This window comes from Rhinoderma darwinii, chromosome 4 (genome assembly GCF_050947455.1).
Source record: "Rhinoderma darwinii isolate aRhiDar2 chromosome 4, aRhiDar2.hap1, whole genome shotgun sequence".
Lineage (NCBI taxonomy): Eukaryota > Metazoa > Chordata > Amphibia > Anura > Rhinodermatidae > Rhinoderma > Rhinoderma darwinii.
Window position 1 is genome coordinate 34,666,744 of NC_134690.1, and position 20,304 is coordinate 34,687,047.

The 20,304-nt window shown below is 42.9% G+C and overlaps 1 long non-coding RNA gene across 2 annotated transcripts; it reads left to right on the plus strand.

The window, feature by feature from the left end:
* The first annotated feature begins 4,634 nt into the window (after positions 1–4,634).
* LOC142760665 (uncharacterized) lies at positions 4,635–8,140 on the plus strand. 2 transcript variants are annotated; one of them, XR_012883346.1, is made up of 7 exons: positions 4,635–4,711; positions 4,895–4,930; positions 5,039–5,095; positions 5,227–5,291; positions 6,920–7,555; positions 7,662–7,715; positions 7,859–8,140. It is a non-coding gene; the product is annotated as an uncharacterized LOC142760665 (long non-coding RNA). The 2 variants fall into 2 exon arrangements; XR_012883345.1 differs by lacking the exons at positions 4,635–4,711; positions 4,895–4,930; positions 5,039–5,095; positions 5,227–5,291 and having other exon boundaries at positions 6,490–7,555.
* Positions 8,141–20,304: the final 12,164 nt, after the last annotated feature.

Consider the following 20,304-nt stretch of genomic DNA (forward strand, 5'->3'; position numbering starts at 1 on the left):
AATGGTAAGAGCAGAGTTCACAGCAGCACAGAGTATTTCAGGAGATGAGCATGCGGATCTTGTGCGTGGTGGTGACTTGCCAATCATGTGAACGTGTTATAGAGGACAGGAGTGGAGGAGATGTAACAGACTGAGCTACGTAATGGTAAGAACAGAGTTCACAGCAGCACAGAGTATTTCAGGAGAGGAGCTTGCAGATTCAGTGCTGCTGTGAACTCTGCTCTTACCATTACGTAGCTCAGTCTGTTACCTCTCCTCCACTCCTGTCCTCAATAACACCTTCACATGATTGGCAAGTCACCACCCCGCACAAGATCTGCACGCTCATCTCCTGAAATACTCTGTGCTGCTATGAACTCTGCTCTTACCATTACGTGGTGACTTGCCAATCATGTGAAGGTGTTCTGGAGGACAGGAGTGGAGGAGAGGTAACAGACTGAGAGCTACGTAATGGTAAGAGCAGAGTTCACAGCAGCACTGAATCTGCATGCTCATCTCCTGAAATACTCTGTGCTGCCTTAAACTCTATGGACAGGTCAGGATCCTGTTTCTTTTAAATGCTGCACTGTAGCGCAGCCTTATATAGTGGATCGAGCGGGTTCCCCAGCAGCATTTAAAAGAAACCGTGTTTGTGTATGTGTGTGTTTGTGTATATGTGTGTGTGTGTATATATGGGTGTGTTTGTGTATATGCGTTTGTGTATATGTTTGTGTATATATGGGTGTATTTGTGTATATGTTTGTGTGTAGATGTTTGTGTGTGTTTTTGTATATGTGTGTGTTTGTGTATATGTGTGTATCTGGGTGTGTGTTTGTGTGTATATATGGGTGTGTTTGTGTATATGTGTTTGTGTACATGTGTGTTTGGGTATGTGTGTTTTTGTTTGTATATGTGTTTGTGTATATGTGTTTGTGTATGTGTGTGTATAACTGTGTGTGTGTGTGTTTGGATATGTGTGTTTTTGTTTGTATATGTGTGAGTTCGTGTATATGTGTGTGTGTTTGTCTGTTTATGTATGTGTGTGTGTTTGTCTGTTTATGTATGTGTGTGTGTGTGTGTGTGTGTGTGTTTGTATATCTTGTTGTGTTTGTGTATATATGTGTGTTTGTGTATGGTTGTTTGTTTGTGTGTGCGTGTATATATGTGTGTAGGTGAGTAGAAGTATTGTTATTGTTCACATTGATAACTGTTTTTTATGTTGTTGCAGATTTTGATGTACCGATTGGACTACATCTTCGATTCGTTGGACTACTGCGTAGATCTACGTTTTTTCAAATTTTAATAAAATGGTTAACGAGGGTTTTGTTGGGGATTTCTTATTTCAATAAAAAAGAATTGTCTTTGTGTTTTTTTTTTAAACTTTATTAGTGCCTAGATAATGGCAGTTGGCTGATTGACAGCGTCCATTATTAAGGCGGTACTTAGTGTTAGCCAGTGCAGAGGCTAGCACTAACCACCCATTATTACCCCGGTACCCACCACCACCAGGGGTGCCGGGAAGAGCTTGGTACGATCCAGTACCCGACCATCTGTTGTGATGGTCGGGTACTGGGGCGGCCGTAGGCTGGTATTATGAGGCTGGGAAGGGCCAAAATCAGTGGACCTTCCCACCCTTGTAATGCTAGGCTGCTGCTGCTGTGTTGTATCGGGCTGGTTATAAAAATGGGGGGGACCCCCACGTCGTTTTTTTTTTTGAATTTAACAAATTTAGCAATAGACGGGTCCCCCACATTTTTAATAACCAGCCATATACAAGGCCGCAGCAGTCTGGCATTACATTGGTGGGAAGGGCCACTGGTTTTGTCCATTCCCAGGCTAATAACACTGTGTTGTATGTGGCTGGTTATGATAAATTGGGTGGAACCCCATGTCTTTAAAAAAAAAAAAAATTTAAATAAATAATTTAAAAAAATGACGTGGGGTCCCCCCCACTTTTATAACCAGCCAGATACAACACAGCAGCAGCAGCCTAGCATTACAAGGGTGGGAAGGTCCACTGTTTTTGGCCCTTCCCAGCCTCATAATACCAGCCTGCGGCCGCCCCAGAGCCCGACCATCACAACAGATGGTCGGGTACTGGATCGTACCTGGCTCTTCCCGGCACCCCTGGTGGTGGTGGGTACCGGGGTAATAATGGTGGTTAGTGTTAGCCTCTGCACCGGCTAACACTAAGCCTCGCCTTAGTAATGGATGTTGTCACTCAGACAGCGGCCATTACTAAAGTGGTAGTAATAAAATTTGAAAAGAAAAAGACAAAGATATAGATAAAATATTTTATTGAAATAAAGCACCCCCAACACAACCCTCATTAACCATTTTATTGTAGAAAAAAAACACGTCATCTAAGTAGTCCTCGAAACCGACGTAGTCCAAACACCAAACCTGTGAAAAAAAAAAATTAAATAAAACATGTCGTCGGCTTAGATTCAGTTTAATGTGTGATACTGACTGTTATACCATGTATAGAAGCCTGCCGTGAAGTTGACTTAGATACAGGGCGCCAGCAGACAGTATCATACATGGCCATACATACATATATACAAACATACATACAAGCATGCACATATATACATGCAAATATACATACATGCAAACATACACACATATATACATGCAAACTATCATACATACATGAATACACACACACGAAAACATTCATACAAACAAACATGCAAAGATACATACATACATATATACAAGCATGCACAAATATACATGCAAACATAATTACATACATGCACATATATATATAAACATACATGCAAACATACATGCAAAAAAAAAAACATGCAAACATACATACATGCACATATATACATACATACATGACAACATACATACAAACATACATGACAACATACATACATGCAAACATACATACATACATGCAAACATACATACACACATGCAAACATATATACATGCAAATATACATACAAACATGCACATGTATACATACATGCCAACATACATGCAAACATACATGCAAATATATACATGCAAATATACATACATACATACATAACATACATACATGCAAATATACATACATACACACATGCACATATATACATACATGCCAACATACATGCACATATATACATACATGACAACATACATACATACATGACAACATATATATATACACACATGCAAATATACATACAAACATGCATACATACATACATGCAAACATACATTCATGCAAACACACATACATGCAAACATACATACATTCATGCAAACATTCATACATATATACATACACACATGCACATATATACATACATACATGACAACATACATACATACATGACAACATACATGCAAAAATACATACATACATGCAAATATATACATGCAAATATACATACAAACATGCACATATATACATACATGCCAACATACATGCACAGATATACATACATGCCAACATACATACATACATGCCAAAAAAAATAATAATACGTTCATACTTACTTTCCTCCTGTCCGGCCTCCAGCGATGACGTTTCATCCATGTCGCCGCTGCAGCCTGTGATTGGCTGCAGAGGCGGTCACGTGGGATGAAGCGTCATCCTGGCGTGCGTGACCGCCACTACAGCCTGTGATTGGCTGCAGCGGCGAAAGGGATGAAACGTCATCGCTGGAGGCCGGACAGGAGGAAAGTAAGTACGAACGTATAATTTTTATTTTTTTATTACATTTATTAAAATTGTATTTTCCGCGCGCCGAGCATGTACTGTGAAGGTTGCTGAAAGAGTTAGTGCAGCCCATTAACTCTATCAGCACCCCGGACAGTAGCATGCTCGGCGCACGTAAGTGACAGGTTCGGTCAGAACTAGTTCGGTCCGAACCGAACTTTTCTGTGAAATTCGGCGAACTAGCCGAACCGAACTTTTGATAAGTTCGCTCATCTCTAATCAGGACATCAGTATTGAGCCTAAAAATTCTAGACTGTTCATGACTTTGACAGTGGGCAAACTTACAAAATCAGCAAGGGATCAAATACTTATTTCCTTCACTGTATGTCAAGGTCGGTGGCAGATTTGGAGACCTGTGAATGAAAAGATTAGGCAGGAGGGTGATAATATCAAAAGTGCTCAGGTAACAGTCCAGGTTTAGTACGCACTTAAGCGGCAACAGATTGTAGCGTGAGGCAGAGATGTAGTTAGGAAATAATATCAGTTTAGTTCACATATCAGAAGCAAGAGGTTGTAGCATGAAGCAGAGATCTGGTCAGGAAACAATACAAGTTCGGTACACAAATAAGCTGCTACAGTTTGTACAGAAAGGAACTAGACTACAGGCAGGAACCTCAATAGTCTGACAATCAGAAAGTGCAAGGACAGGTTCATACAGTAAGCAAAAAGAGTGAGACTAATCTGACAATAAAGAAAGGGAATCCAGATAGGCAAAAGTCAAGAAAACCTACACAAGAGATTCAGCAGTGGAGCTCTCCAACATCCCTTAGAGTACAATAAGAAGAGCTACTGTCTCGGACACAGGAGTTTCTGGGTTTGAATGGTGACGATATGAGACCCTCCCCAGACAGGGGCATTCTCCAGTCCAGGACTTATATGATGTCTGTGTATACAGCTACAGTCAATCAATCTGCTTAACTCATACTTTCCCCTTTTGTTCCAGACAATGACATCGTTGATTTCCATCTGATATTGGCAGCAAAACTTTAGAACACCAGAACATCGGCAGTGAGTATATGAGACCCTCCCCGCACACGGACATTCTCCAGTCCAGGACTTATATTCTGTCTTTGTATTGTAATATATATATGTATGTATATATATATATATATATATATATATATATATATATATATATATATATATAGCTCCTAGTCAATCAATTTGTTTAACTCATTGCCTTTTTTCTAGAAAATAACATCAGTTTCAGAAACATCAGAATAAACAGTGAGCATATAAGACCCGCCCAAGAGATATTCTCTAGTCCAGGACATGTATTCTGCCTGTGCTATAAATTGACCAATCTGTTAAACTAATTTCTTCCTTTTTTTCTAGACATTAACATTAATAATTTTCAGCAGATTTGGGCAGAATAACATCAAAACATCATTAGTGAGTATACGAGACCCTCCCCAGACAGGGACATTCTCAGGTCCAGGACATGAATTTTGTCGGTGGATTTATGTATATATAGCTATAATTTAATCGATCGATTTAACTCATTCGTTTCATTTTTTTTCTAGATATTAACATCAAAAATGTCCAGCAGATATGAGCAGCGAAAGATAAGAACATCCAAACAGCAGTAGTGAGTTTATATGTTAAGTTCAGTGGCAGGTTCGGGGACCTGTGGCTAAAATGATTAGGCAGGAGGTTGATAATAGTTAGGCCTCCTGCACACTTTCATCACCGTTTTCAAGGCCGTTTTTGACGGGTCCATGAGCCCGTTTTAGCGGCTGTGTGATTTCCGTGTGCACTCCGTGTTTCCGTTCATGGTACTGTCCAGGGTGCTGAAAGAGCAGGGTTGTTCAGCGCTAGTCACTGTACAGGGTGCTGAAAGAGTTAATGGGCTGCACTGATCGGCGGTAACTCTTTCAGCACCATGGACAGTGACTAGCGCTGAAGAATGACAATGCTCGGCGCTCACAAAATACAATTTATGAAATAAAAAATACAAAAACCAGTTCATACTTACCCAGACTCCCTGCATTTTCGTCCTGTCCGGCCTCCTGGGATGACGTTTCATCCCATGTCACCGATGCAGTCAATCACAGGCTGTAGTGGCGGTCACGCAAGTCTGGATGACGTCGGAAGGCCGGCCTCCAGGAATGACGCTTCATCCCACGTGACCACCTCTGCAGCGGCCTCTGTAGCCAATCACAGGCTGCCGCGTCATAAGGGAAGGTTGGACTGGAAGAGGGACTCGTCACCAAGACAACGACCGGGGTACGTATGAACTGCTTTTTATTTTATTTTTAATCAGCAGCCTCTTCTCTCTATCAGTGATTGATAGAGACAAGTGGCTGCCGATTAGTGTAATATATCTGTAATGTACTTCTGCCCGCCTGGCCGTTGCTAGGCAACGGCTCCGTCACACATGGACAGCGTGTCTTCAGTTTTTTTGACGGCTCCATTGACTTGCATGGGCCTCACGGTCACGGAATCTCGGACCAAAGTAGGATATGCTCTACTTTTGTCGGAACGGAGCAACGGGACCATAAAAAAAACTGAAGTGTGCATGGCCCCATTGAAATGAATGGGTCAGGGTGCTAGCCGTCAGAAAAACGGCTAGCACCCTGAAGAAAAAGACTGAAGTGTGCACTAGGCCTAACAGTCCAGGTTCAGTACACAGATAAGCAGCAACAAGTTGTAGCATAAAGCAGAGACGTGGTCAGTGATGAATTACATTTCGGTACACAAATAAGCTGCTACAGTTTGTAGAGAAAGGAACTAGACTACAGGCAGGAACATCAATGGTCTGACACTCAGGAAGGGCAAGGGACAGGTTTATATAGTAAGCCAAAAGAGTGAGACCTAAAAGGCATTAAAGGAAAGGACTCCAGAGGCAAAAGTCAATAAAACCGACACAACAGATTCAGTAGTGGAGCTGTCCAACATCCCCTATAGCTCAATGAGAAGAGCTACTGCCTCGGACACAGGAGTTTTTGGGTTTGAATCCTGATATAGTCTATAGCTATAAGGCCACTTTTACACAGTATCTTTCTTATTATTTTGTATTAGTATTTATAATCCTAAACCAGGAGTAGGTTCAAAACTTGGAAGAGGTGCAAATCTTTCCATTTTACTTTTTCTATTTATTCTGTTTCTAGTTTTAGCTTTAAAAAAACTGAAGCAAAATACTGACCGAAATACTGCTGTGTGAAACTGACAAATGACCTGTCAATTAATCTGCTTAACTCTGTCCCTTCTTTCTAGACAATAACATCAAGTGTCATGGGAAGAAAAACATCGGAATAAAGGGTGAGTATAGGAGACCCCCACCAGACCAGGCCATTCTTGTCCAGGACTTATATTCTGTATGTGTATTATGTGTATATTGTGCATATACCACATGTGTATATACCATAGCTACAGTCAAACAATTTGCTTAACTCATTCCTTTCCTTTTTTTCTAGACAATAACATCAACAATTTCTATCAGCTATGTGCAGCAAAATATTAGAAAAACATCAGAACATCAGTAGTCAGTATACGAGACTCTCCCCAGTCAGGGACATTTCCCAGTCCAGGACATGTATTCTGTTTGTATATTATGTCCTATAAGGATATAAGGCCACATTCACACAGCAGTTTTTATATATTATTTTGTATCAGTATTTATAAGCAAAAACGAGGAGTTGGTCCAAAACATGAAGTTACAAATCTTTCCATTATACTTTTTATATTTATATTTTGCTTCTGGTATTGGCTTATAAATACTGGTGGAAAATAATGACCAAAATACTGCCACGTGAAAGTGACCTGTCAATCAATCTGCTTAATTTATTGCCCTTTTTCTAGATAATAACATCTACAGTTTCAGATATGGGCAGCAAAGAATCAGAATGAACAGTAAGTATCTGAGACCCTCCCCAGTCCGGGACAGTTATTCTGGATGTGTATTATGTATATAACTACAGTCAATGTGTTTAACTCATTCCTTCCTCTTTTTTTCTAGACATTACCATCGATAATTTTCATCAGATATGGACACCAGAACATCAATACATCAGTGAGTATGTGTCAACCGTGTGACTGGCATCCTTTCAGAAGTCTTATCTGTGTGCAATAATAATACTAAGCAGCCACCCCCTCGTAAATAGTAGGTGTGAGTGTGGATGTTCTTCTGGTTATAACGTATGTGTTCTTCTACAGGTCACCATGAAGAACCATCATCACTTTTTAATACGCGCAATTTGACATCTTATAAAAAGGAAAAACGCAGAATATAACTTTTTTTATCAACAAACATTCAAAAGTCGACGAAGACTTACTGGATCCTCGAAAGGGAAAGAAAGGATTTTATTTGAGGCGGCATATAGGACATCAAACACAAAGCTACGAGACAACATGTAGAGCCCGAACATCAATCATCATCAGCGGCAATACCTTTCCTAAATTTGGCACCTGGATTTAGTTAATTCATTATTATTATTGCGGAAATTAAAAAAAAATATTTTAAAAACTCTGTTCTTCTGTTTTCTCTTTCACCTTTCACTTCATGTGTTTTCTGCTTGATGGGTAAATATACAGAGTTTTGAGGCTGGGGAGAGGGGAGAGTCCGGGAAAGTCCTGGAGGAGTTCTGATGATGACCATAATGGTTGTCACTCGGCTTTATAACCATTCTCTATGGAGGAAATTAATTCCAATCAATGTAAATATGTTTTTTAATATATTCCCCTTTCCTAAGTATCGTTTCACTTGTCGGAATTGTCACGTTGGGTGCGTGGACCCACTAGGCCGTACCGCCTTAACGGTATGGCAGCTGGCCAACAGGACACAGGTCAAAGTCTATAGTTCGTATAGGTGTACCTATGGTAGCTTCAGACAGTAGGAAGATAGGCTCGGATAGGACTTAGGCAGCAGGCAGACACCAGGCGTGGTGTAGCAGGACAGGCATAGTACTCAGCGCAGCATGACTCCAACTCAATACGGCGCTTGAAGCAGCATAACTCGGGATACAGGTAGCAGGAACAGGAACACTGGGAACTGGAAGATACTTAGGAGACCATTTGCAGAGACCAACTAGGGTAACGACAAAAACGCTCAGGCAATGCAGGAAGGGGCAGAGCCCTTCTTATAGTTTAGTGTGCTTATGAGCTAATTTGGTCTTTAATTCAGGCACCCTACGGGACACAGCAGAGTGAAGCGGAAGTGAGCGCTGGCATCTCCTGAGGAAGAGACGGGGACCAGCACTCACTGATCCATGGCTGCGGCCGTCAGGAGGTAAGCAAACCTGGCGTCCTGCGGGGTCATGACAGGAATCAAGGCAAAATTATCTTGTGTATTTATCGCTGGAGATTTTCTAATCTGGAGATCTGTGTTGGACTTTCCCCTGCGGTTACCTGATGATCATGTCTGGTTAGCACAGAAGTGCAACAGGAACGCTGGGGAGCACACTAGACGCGAGGGCTGGAGTGGAATCTGTGATTACACAGCCTGGTATTTTTTCTAGTTTGAGCCCAAATGCAGAATTTTTTAAATTATGCAAAACCCTTTAAGGAGTCATTCTATCTTACATTCACTCCACATCACATTCTTCCCAGGGATTGTGTTCATTTATATGTATTATAGTCGGATTATATTTTATTAAATCATGAATTGTAAATTTGTATAACATTTCTACTCAAAAGTTTTTTTATTTTATTTTGTACTTTATAGATTGTGATTGTGTATTTTTTGTATAGGCAATTGTAGGTGTCAGAGGTGTACGTAGGAAGCCCACTAGTGCTTTCATAAATACTCCCAGCCACAGTCATTGCCTCAATACCATTGCCAGCTATATTAATACCTACACAATTCCAGGCAGGAGGAAAAGCTAGCTACTTCCTGCCACATTAATGTCACCATTGAACTACGCTTCATATTATTAGATGTTTTTCAACTTATTTAAAAGCCTTGTAAAACATCAACGCCATAACAGAGAGTGAAGGCTCGGGATCATCTGACTCATTCTTGGTGGAGAAAATATTTTGCAGGTAACAGAGATTTACCTGTAAAAACCATTTGGACAACACAGAATATGGGACATGTTTACCTAATACCCCACTGACAGGTTTACTGGGATATGTGGGAGAGATCCCTGCTGATGTTATGTGGTAGCTAGCCATTGCTAAAATACTCTATCACACCTGTAAAGTTATTGCTAGGCATTGGCTGCAACTCGTTTCGCCATTGATGGAGGAATTGGTGGATGCTCTGGGCTCTGTGTTGTGACTGTTGGGACCCTGTCCTATCTGAGGATGGGTACACTATCCATGTCCGAAAAACACCGGGGGTGGGGGGGTTGGTGCAATATTAAATTCTCCAGGTTTAGCATCTGTGGTCCTATCAGCTCTTGGCTACTTCTCCTTTAAGCTTAGATAATACTTGTATTTTTTGTGTGCGCTGATTCCCCTATGACACTGAACTGTGTGGTGTCCTTTTTGGACTGTATTAAAAAAATCTATATTCTTTGTCAGCTGGATCAGAACATTAGACAATGATAAAAAGGAATGTTCCAGTTTCATCTAACATCCGTAGAATAAAAAACATACTTTCTGTATCAACTTCATATTTTTTTACATTTCTGCTTGCCGTCATTCAATAGAAACGTTCATTGCTTACCGCTACTGCAATTAAAATCAAACATTGAAGGTTCATATTCAATGATGGCAAGCAGAGGTCTTGAAAACTGTGAGGAATTGATACAGAAATTGGGAAATCATTGCTCAACCTACTAAAAACCGCAACACGCAGCTTGTCCTAACAGCCTCAATATCTGGAGAGAGAGCTTAGAAGGAGAAGTTACAGAACATGCCCCCTATTGGTGGCTCTCTATTCGCGGTGCACGGCCGTATCCGGTTACAAATCATCATCCATGAGTCCATGACTTCACTATTCTGGTCTAAATAAGATCACTATGAAAAACGACTGCCGGCTTCCGCTTATCTCCAAGGTATTTGCCCGTATCAAGGGGCCTCTATCTTTACTAAGATGGATTAATGAGCTTATAACTTGATCTAAATCAATGAAGGAGATGAGTAGTACGCGGTATTTACCACTCGGGACGGGCATTATGAGGATGTTGTCATGTCTTTGGGCGATGCACTGCCCTCGCCAGATTTCAGCAGTCTGAAAACAACCTCTTCCGGGATGATTTTTAGCAATTTGTTCTGGTCTAACTGGATGACATTCTCATCTATTCTCATATATACTACGGGGATCAGCATATATACTATGAAGAGCAGTATATATACTATGAAGAGCAGCATATATACTATGGGAGCAGCATATATACTATGAAGAGCAGCATATAATACTATGGAAAGAAGCATATATACCATGGGAGCAGCATATATACTATGAAGAGCAGCATATATACTATGGGGGGCAGCATATATACTATGAAGAGCAGCATATATACAGTACTATGTGAGCAGCATATAAACTATGGAAAGCAGTATATATACTATGAAGAGCAGCATATATACTATGGGAGCAGCATATATACTATGAAGAGCAGCATATAAACTACGGAAAGCAGTATATATACTATGAAGAGCAGTATATACAGTATACTATGAAGAGCAGCATATATACTATGGGGGGCAGCATATATACTATGAAGAGCTGCATATAATACTATAGAAAGCAGCATATATACCGTGGGAGCAGCATATAAACTACAGGAAGCAGTATATACACTATGAAGAGCAACATATATACTATAGAAAGCATCATATATACTATGAAGCTCAGAATATATAATATGGGAAGCAGAATATACACTACGGGGAGCAGTATATAGACTATGCTGCGCAGCATATATACTATAGGAAGCAGCATATAGACTATGGAAAGCAGCATATAGACTATGGGCAGCCACATATATACTATGGGAAGCCGCATACATACTATGGGAAGCCGCATACATACTATGGGAAGCAACATATAATACTATGGAGAGCAGCATGTATACTATGGAGAGCAGCATGTATACTATGAAGAGCAGCATATAATACTATGGAGAGCAGCATATATACTATGAAGAGCAGCATATATACTAAAGGAAGCAGCATATAGACTATGAAGAGCACCATATATATACTATAGGAAGCAGCATATAGACTATGGGAAGCAGCATATAGACTATGGGAAGCAGCATATATACTATGGGAAGCAGCATCTATACTATGGGAAGCAGCATCTATACTATGGGAAGCAGCATAAAATACTATGGAGAGCAGCATATATACTATGAAGAGCAGCATATAATTATAACGGTTCTCACCGGTTTGGTTGTGGATCCTCTGTGTCGTCTGGGAGAGGGTGCTTGGAACCAAGGGCAACGCTTGGCACAGAGGGTTTAGAGGCGGTCAGATGGTGAGGCCAGAAGTCAGGACAGACAGCAGACGTCGTAACGGGTATGGATAGCAATGGGTCAAGGCAGGCGGCAGGCAAGGATAGTCAAGTTCAGGCAGAGGTCACAATGGGAAATCTAGACAAAGGCAGAAGGGATGGAAACAGAGAACCAGGTTACAGGGAAGCTCACGGCAAACTTGGTTTAACAAGCATGGATTAGAGGAAGGAGGATCCTTAAACAGGAAGTCTTTGAATTAAGGCGCGCGCTGGCCCTTTAAGAACGGACGAGTCAGTGCGCGCGTCCTCTAGTGGCTGCAGCCGCACATCGAGGATGACGGCCGCGGAGGGAGGTAAGGGATGCACTTACCCGACGCTGCCCAGGGCAAGCAGAGCGTCCGGATCTGGTAAGTGGAGCTCGGGATGAGTACGAAGGAATGGAGGGCGCAGGAACCGGGGCAGAGGCCGTGGGGAAGGCAGGGAACAGCGCGGGAGCTGTTACAGTACCCCCCTTTACGCCCCCTCTTTTTTGGCTTGCTTGGGAACCTTCGTTCAAAGTCCTTGATGAGAGCTGGGGCGTTGACATTCTCCACGGGCTTCCATGACCTCTCCTCAGGACCATAATCTTTCCAGTCCACTAGGTACCATTATCTCCCCCGTGTTCTTTTGACATCTAGGATCTCTTTAATCTCAAACTCGGCTTCAGCCACAGGAGCAGGATGGGCAGGAACTTTTTGGGAAAATCGGTTAAGTATAGTGGGTTTCAGCAGAGAAATGTGGAAGGAATTAGAGACTTTCAGAAACTGAGGAAGGCGAAGTCTGAATGTTACTGGATTGATTTGTTTTGTTATCTCATAAGGACCCAGAAACCGAGGAGCTAGCTTGTAACAAGGGGTCTTTAGACGTATGTACCGGGTGGACAGCCAGACTTTATCCCCAGGAAAGAGCTGCAGCGGTATCCTGCGTTTTTTATCTTCGTCTCTCTTAAAAATGGATACGGCTTTGTGGACGGAGTCCTTGGCCTTCTGCCATAGCCGCACAAAGTCACGGTGGACCATGTTAGCAGCTGGAACCTCAGAAGGCACAGAAACTGGTAGGGGAATTCCTGGGTGCTGGCCATACACCAAGAATAAAGGAGAAGAGCGGGTGGATTCCCCCGTATGGTTGTTGTAGGCAAATTCGGCCCATGGAAGTAGACTTGCCCAGTCGCCTTGTCCTGGAGACACTAAATTCCTGAGGAAGCTTTGAAGTATTTCGTTTATCCGCTCTACTTGACCATTGGATTGAGGATGGTAAGCGGAAGAGAAGTCTAGTTTGACCTCAAGGCTCTCCAGAACTTGGATAAGAACTGTACTCCTCTGTCAGAAACAATATGCTTAGGAAGACCATGAAGGCGAAAGATGTGCTTGATAAACAGTGTTGCCAGTAGGGAAGATGACGGAAGGCCTGAGAGGGGTACAAAATGCGCCATCTTGGAAAAGCGATCCACTACTACCCAGATCACGGTACACCCAGCAGAACTAGGCAGATCGGTGATGAAGTCCATGGCAATGTGCGACCAGGGAGAGTCAGGCACGGGTAGAGGATGCAAAAGGCCGGCAGGTCTTAAATGGGAGACTTTATTCTGAGAGCAGGTGGAGCAGGCTGAAACAAAGTCTTTAGTGTCTTGGGACATTGAAGGCCACCAATACTGACGTCCAATCCAATGGAGAGTCTTTTTGATGCCAGGGTCCCCAGAAACCCTGGAGGCATGACCCCAGCGAAGAAAACAATCCCTTTGTTTAGGGGTACGTAGGTCTTTCCTCAGGGAATGTGTACCACTTCAGCTGGAGCAGTGATCATAATACGTTTTGGATCTATAATAAACTGAGGACTGGGCTCTTGGTCTGGGAGGTCAAAACAGCGAGATAAGGCGTCAGCCTTGGTATTCTTTCCAGCGGGTCTGTAGTGAAGCTGAAAATCAAATCTGGAGAAGAATAATGCCCACCATGCTTGACCAGAATTTAGACGTTGAGCAGTCTGCAAGCATAGGAGGTTCTTATGATCTGTGCAGATGATGATAGGATGCCGAGCACCTTCAAGCAAATGTCTCCATTCCTCCAGGGCCAATTTAATAGCCAAAAGTTCTTTATCTCCAATACCATAATTTTTCTCTGCGGATGTGAATGATTTGGAGAAAAAACTACAAGCCACCAGTCTCCCTCTACAAGTCTTTTGTGAAAGAATAGCTCTAACTCCCACAGATGAAACATCGACCTCCAGAACAAAGGGTTTGGTGGAATCCGGTCTATGAAGGACTGAAGCAGAAGAGAAGGAAATTTTAAGAGCTTGGAATGCGGCTTTGGCCTTCGTGGTCCAGGCTTTGGCATTAACCCCCTTTTTGGTCAGTGCAGAAATAGGAGCTGTCATAGAGGAGGAATGAGGAATAAACTGGCGGTAATAATTAGCGAATCCCAGCAGGCGTTGGACAGCTTTGAGTCCTTTCGGACGAGGTCAGTTGAGAATGGAGGATAGCTTGGCTCGATCCATTTGAAATCCCTGGTCGAAAATGAAATACAGGCTGGTTTTCTCAAAGAGGCATTTCTCTAGTTTGGCAAACAGAGAATTTTCTTGCAGATGCTGTAACATTTGGCGCACATGCACACGATGAGTTTGAATATTGGGAGAAAAGATTAAAATGTAATCTAGGTATACCACCACACAGCTGTACAACAGATCCCGAAAAATGTAATTAACAAAAGCCTGGAAAACCGCAGGGGCATTACAAAGTCCAAAAGGCATGACGAGGTATTCAAAATGCCCATCACGAGTGTTGAATGCGGTTTTCCATTTGTCTCCCTCGCGGATACGGATGAGTTTATAAGCTCCACGAAGGTCTAGTTTGGTGAAAATTCTCGCCCCCTGTAGGCGGTAAAAGAGTTTAGAGATCAATGGTAACAGGTACTTGTTCTTTAGCGTGATATTATTCAACCCACAGTAATCAATACAAGGACGCAGGGAGCCGTCTTTTTTCCCCACAAAGAAAAACCCCGCGCCAGCAGGAGAGGAGGACTTACGGATGAATCCTCTCTCCAGATTCTCTAAGATATACCGAGACATGGCCTCCGGCTCGGGCAAAGACAGAGGGTAGACTCTACCTCTGGGAGGCATAGCGTTGGGAACCAGGTCAATGGCACGGTCGTATGGCCTGTGAGGAGGCAGCGATTCAGCTTGTTGTTTACAGAAAACATACGAGAAGCTTGTATGGAGTAGGAAGTCCTGCTGAGTCAGGTTCTGTAGGCTGAGGCATAGGTGGGTGAATTACTTGTAGACAATGTTGGTGACAGAAGTCACTCCAGCGGGTAATTTGACCCCCAGTCCAGTCAATAACAGGAGAGTGCTTCTGCAACCACCGTAGACCCAGTAGCAGAGGGTTCAGAGAGTTCTTTAAAAGATAGAAGGAGATCCGTTCCTGGTGCAGCGCCCTTGTTAACAAGAGAATGGGCTCGGTGACAAGATAGATAGTCTCCTGTAGAAGCCCCCCATCCACAGAAGCAATGGACAAAGGTTTGGTTAATTTTTGCACTGGGATTTGGTAGCGATTTACCAAGGACTGGCACAGAAAATTCCCAGCGGATCCGGAATCAAGAAAGGCTTGGACGCAGAAAGTGGTTCCTGCAAAGGACAGTTTTGCTGGTATGGTCATCTTTCGAGAGGAAGGTATTCCACCTAGGGTAGCCTCTCCTACTTGCCCTAGGCGTTGGAGTTTTCCGGCCTCACTGGACAGTCTCTGAGGAAGTGCGTTTTTCCACCACAATATAAACATAAGTTCTCCTTGCGTCTTTTCTGGCGCTCCTCAGGCGTGAGTCTTGTTCTCTTCACTTGCATGGGTTCATCCGACCGAGAGGAAGATGAGGCAAGAAGAGGCCTTTGGAAAGTTGGTGCCAAATGTGATGTCCGATTGCCTCGAGCAGATTCTTGTTGTCTCTCACGGAAACGCATGTCAATCCGATTAGCAAGAGTAATCAAGTCAACCAAGGATGATGGAAGGTCTCGCCAGCAAAATCATCCTTGATTCGGCCTGCCAGACCCTCCAAGAAGGTAGATACCAAAGCCTCATTATTCCACTGGAGTTCAGTAGCCAGGGTGCGGAATTGAATGGCGTATTGGCCTACAGTTGAGGTTCCTTGCCGGAGCTTGAGAAGAGAGGAAGCTGGCTCGACCCGGTTCTTTAAACACCCTTTTAAAAGTGGAGAGAAAGTTCTGAATATTATACATGATGGAGTCGTTTCTCTCCCACAAGGGCGATGTCCAAGAAAGTGTTTCGCCAGACAGCAGAGACAGGATGTAGGCCACCTTAGCCCGGTCTGAGGAAAAATGATGCGCCATGATTTCGAAATGGATGGTGCATTGATTAACAAATCCCCTGCAGGTCTTGGGGTCTCCCTCATAGCGAGCAGATGTAGGTAAATGTAGTCCTGGATTGTAGACAGGAGCTTGCGGTGGTGGCAGCTGTATCAGAGGCGCCAGAGACGCTAGTTCATTCAAACGAGTGGACACATTTTGCAGCAGCTGAAAAAGCTGATCTTGGCGGACTCATTGTCTAGAAAGCTCCTGAGCCATGTCAGACGTGTCAGGCAGGGCTGTGTCAAGGGGATCCATGGCTTGTTCAAGCTATAATGGTTCTCACCGGTTTGTTTGTGGATCCTCTGTGTTGTCTGGGAGATGGTGCTTGGAACCCAGGGCAATGCTTGGCACAGCGGGTTTAGAGGCGGTCAGATGGTGAGGCCAGAAGTCAGGATAGCCAGCAGACGTCGTAACGGGTATGGATAGCAATAGGTCAAGGCAGGAAGCAGGCAAGGATAGTCAAGTTCAGGCAGAGGTCACAACGGGAAATCCAGACAAAGGCAGAAGGGACGGAAACAGAGAACCAGGGTACAGGGAAGCTCACTGGAAACTTGGTTAAACAAGCATGGATTAGAGGAAGGAGGATCCTTAAATAGAAAGTCTTTGAATTAAGACACACACTGGCCCTTTAAGAAAGGACAAGTCAGCGCGCGCCCTATAGTGGCTGCAGCCGTACATCGAGTATGACAGCCGTGGAGGAAGGTAATGGATGCACTTACCTGACGCTGCCCAGGGCCAGCAGAGCGTCCGGATCTGGTAAGTGGAGCTCGGGATGAGCACGAGGGAATGGAGGGCGCAGGAATCGGAGCAGAGGCCGTGGGGAAGTTGGGGAACGGCGCAGCAGCCATTACAATAATACTATGGAGAGCAGAATATAATAATATAGAGAGCAGCATATATACTATGAAGAGGAGCATATAATACTAAGGAAAGCAGCAAATACACCATTGGGCAGCAGCATATAAACTACGGAAAACAGCATTTATAGTAATACTATAGGGAGAAACATAGATACTATGTGAAGCAGCATATACACTACCAAATTATTATGCAAATGTTACTTTTCGCTGATTTTCCTAAATAGTCGATGCAAATGACAGTCAGTATAATCTTCAAGCCATCAACCTTTGGAGTATAATGCAAATTTTATTGAACACATCTCCTAATGATAACAGATTTTTTTTTAGAAGTAAAAAACTCAAAATTTCAAATTATTATGCACAACAGAGATCAAAACATTTTAAAGGTTGTAAAGAGAACTAAAATGGTAATTTGTTGAATTTGCAGCATCAGGAGGTCATATTTACAAAAATCAAAAGCTCTTTCAATCAAAAACAACTTAACAGGCCAAGTTACATGTTAACATAGGACCCCTATTTTGATATCACCTTCACAATTCTTGCATCCATTAAATTTGTGAGTATTTGGACAGTTTCTGCTTGAATATCTTGCAGGATGTCAGAATAACCTCCCAGAGCTTCTGTTTTGATGTGAATTGCCTCCCACCCTCATAGATATTTTGCTTGATGATGCTCCAAAGCTTCTCAATAGGGTTGAGGTCATGGAAACATGGGGACCACACCATGAGTTTCTCTCCTTTTATGCACATAGCAGCCAATGACACAGAGGTATTCTTTGCAGCATGAGATGGTGCATTGTCATGCATGAAGATAATTTAGCTACGAAGGCACGGTTCTTCTTTTTGTACCACGGAAGAAAGTGGTCAGTCATAAACACTACGTACTTTGCAGAGTTCATTTTCACACCGTCAGGGACCCTAAAGGGGCCTACCAGCACTCTCCCCATGATTCCAGCCCAAAACATGACTCCGCCACCTCCTTGCTGACGTCGCAGCCTTGTTGGGACATGGTGGCCATTCACCAACCATCCACTACTCTATCCATCTGGACCATCCAGGGTTGCACGGCACTCATCAGTAAAAAATACGGTTTGAAAATTAGCCTTCATGTATTTCTGAGCCCACTGCAACCGTTTCTGCTTGTGAGCATTGTTTAGTGGTGGCCTAATAATATCTTTATGCACAATTGCAAACCTCTGGAGGATCCTACACCTTGAGGGTCGCGGGACTCCAGAGGCACCAGCAGCTTCAAATACCTGTTTGCTGCTTTGCAATGGCATTTTAGAAGCTGCTCTCCTAATCCTATTAATTTGTCTGTCAGAAACTTTCCTCATTATGCCTTTATCTGAACGAACCCGTCTGTGCTCTGAATCAGCCACAAATCTTTTCACAGTACGATGATCACGCTTACGTTTTCTTGAAATATCCAATGTTTTCATACCTTGTCCAAGGTATTGCACTATTTCACGCTTTTCGGCAGCAGAGAGATCCTTTTTCTTTCCCATATTGCTGGAAACCAGTGGCCTGCTTAATAATGTGGAAAGTCCTTCTTAACCCCTTCCCGCTCCTTGACGTACTATTACGTCATGGCAGCTGTATCGTTCGCGCTCCATGCCGTAATAGTACGTCTCGGGAGTAACGGCCGTTTCGGCCGTCCTCCCGACACATACAGGAGCTGTGACGCTGCTGTCTTGTTCAGCAGCTGTCACAGCTCCTACAGCGGGGACCGATCGCTGTGTCCCCGCTGATTAACCCCTTAAAAGCCGCGTTCTATAGAGATCGCGGCTTTTTAGGGGTTAAGCTGCCATCGCCGGCCTGCTACGCGATAGCGGCCGGCGATGGTGACTATGGCAACCGGACACCAAACAATGGCGTCCGGCTATGCCATAGACGGAAGCCTAGTGGGTCCTGACAACGTCAGGACCCACTATGCTTGCTGTCAGTGAGTAGCTGACAGTTCTAATACACTGCACTACGCATGTAGTGCAGTGTATTAGAATAGCGATCAGGGCCTCCTGCCCTCATGTCCCCTAGTGGGACAAAGTAATAAAGTAAAAAAAAAGTTAAAAAAAGATGTGTAAAAATAAGAAAATAAAAGTTTTAAAAGTAATAAAAGTAAAAGTCCCACTTTTTCCCTTATCAGTCATTTATTATTAATAAAAATATATAAACAAACAAATAAACTATACATAATTGGTATCGCCGCGTCCGTAACGGCCTGAACTACAAAATTATTTTGTTATTTATCCCGCACGGTGAACACCGTAAAAAAAAATATTAATAAACCGTACCACAATCACAATTGTTTGGTCACTTCACCTCCCAAAAAATGGAATAAAAAGAGATCAAAAAGTCGCATGTACCTAAAAATGGTACTGATGGAAAATACAGTTCGTTACGCAAAAAATAAGTCCTCGCACGGCTTTATTGATTGAAAAATAAAAACGTTATGGCTCTTAGAATAAGGTAACACAAAAAGTGAATGATTGTTTACAAAACGTATTTTATTGTGCAAACGCCATAAGACATAAAAAAAAACTGTAAACATCTGGTATCGCCGTGATCGTATCGCCCCGCAGAATAAAGTTAATATATCATTTATAGCGCACGGTGAACGCTGTAAAAAAAAAAGTATACAAAAACAATAGTAGAATTGCTGTTTATTAGTCACCACGCCACCTAAAAATGGAATAAAAACTGATCAAAAAGCCGCATGCACCCCATGAAAACTACAATGGATTCCTCAAGGGGTCTAGTTTCCAAATTGGGGTCACTTTTGGGGGGTTTCCAATGTTTTGGCACCACAAGACCTCTTCAAACCGGACATGGTGCCTAATAAAAAAGAGGGCTCAAAATCCGCTAGGTGCTCCTTTGCTTCGGAGGCCGGTGCTTCAGTCCATTACCGCCCGAGGGCAACATGTGGGATATTTCTCTAAACTGCAGAATCTGGGCAATAAGTATTGAGTTGCGTTTCTCTGATAAATCCTTTTGTGTTATAAAAAAAATGGTATAAAA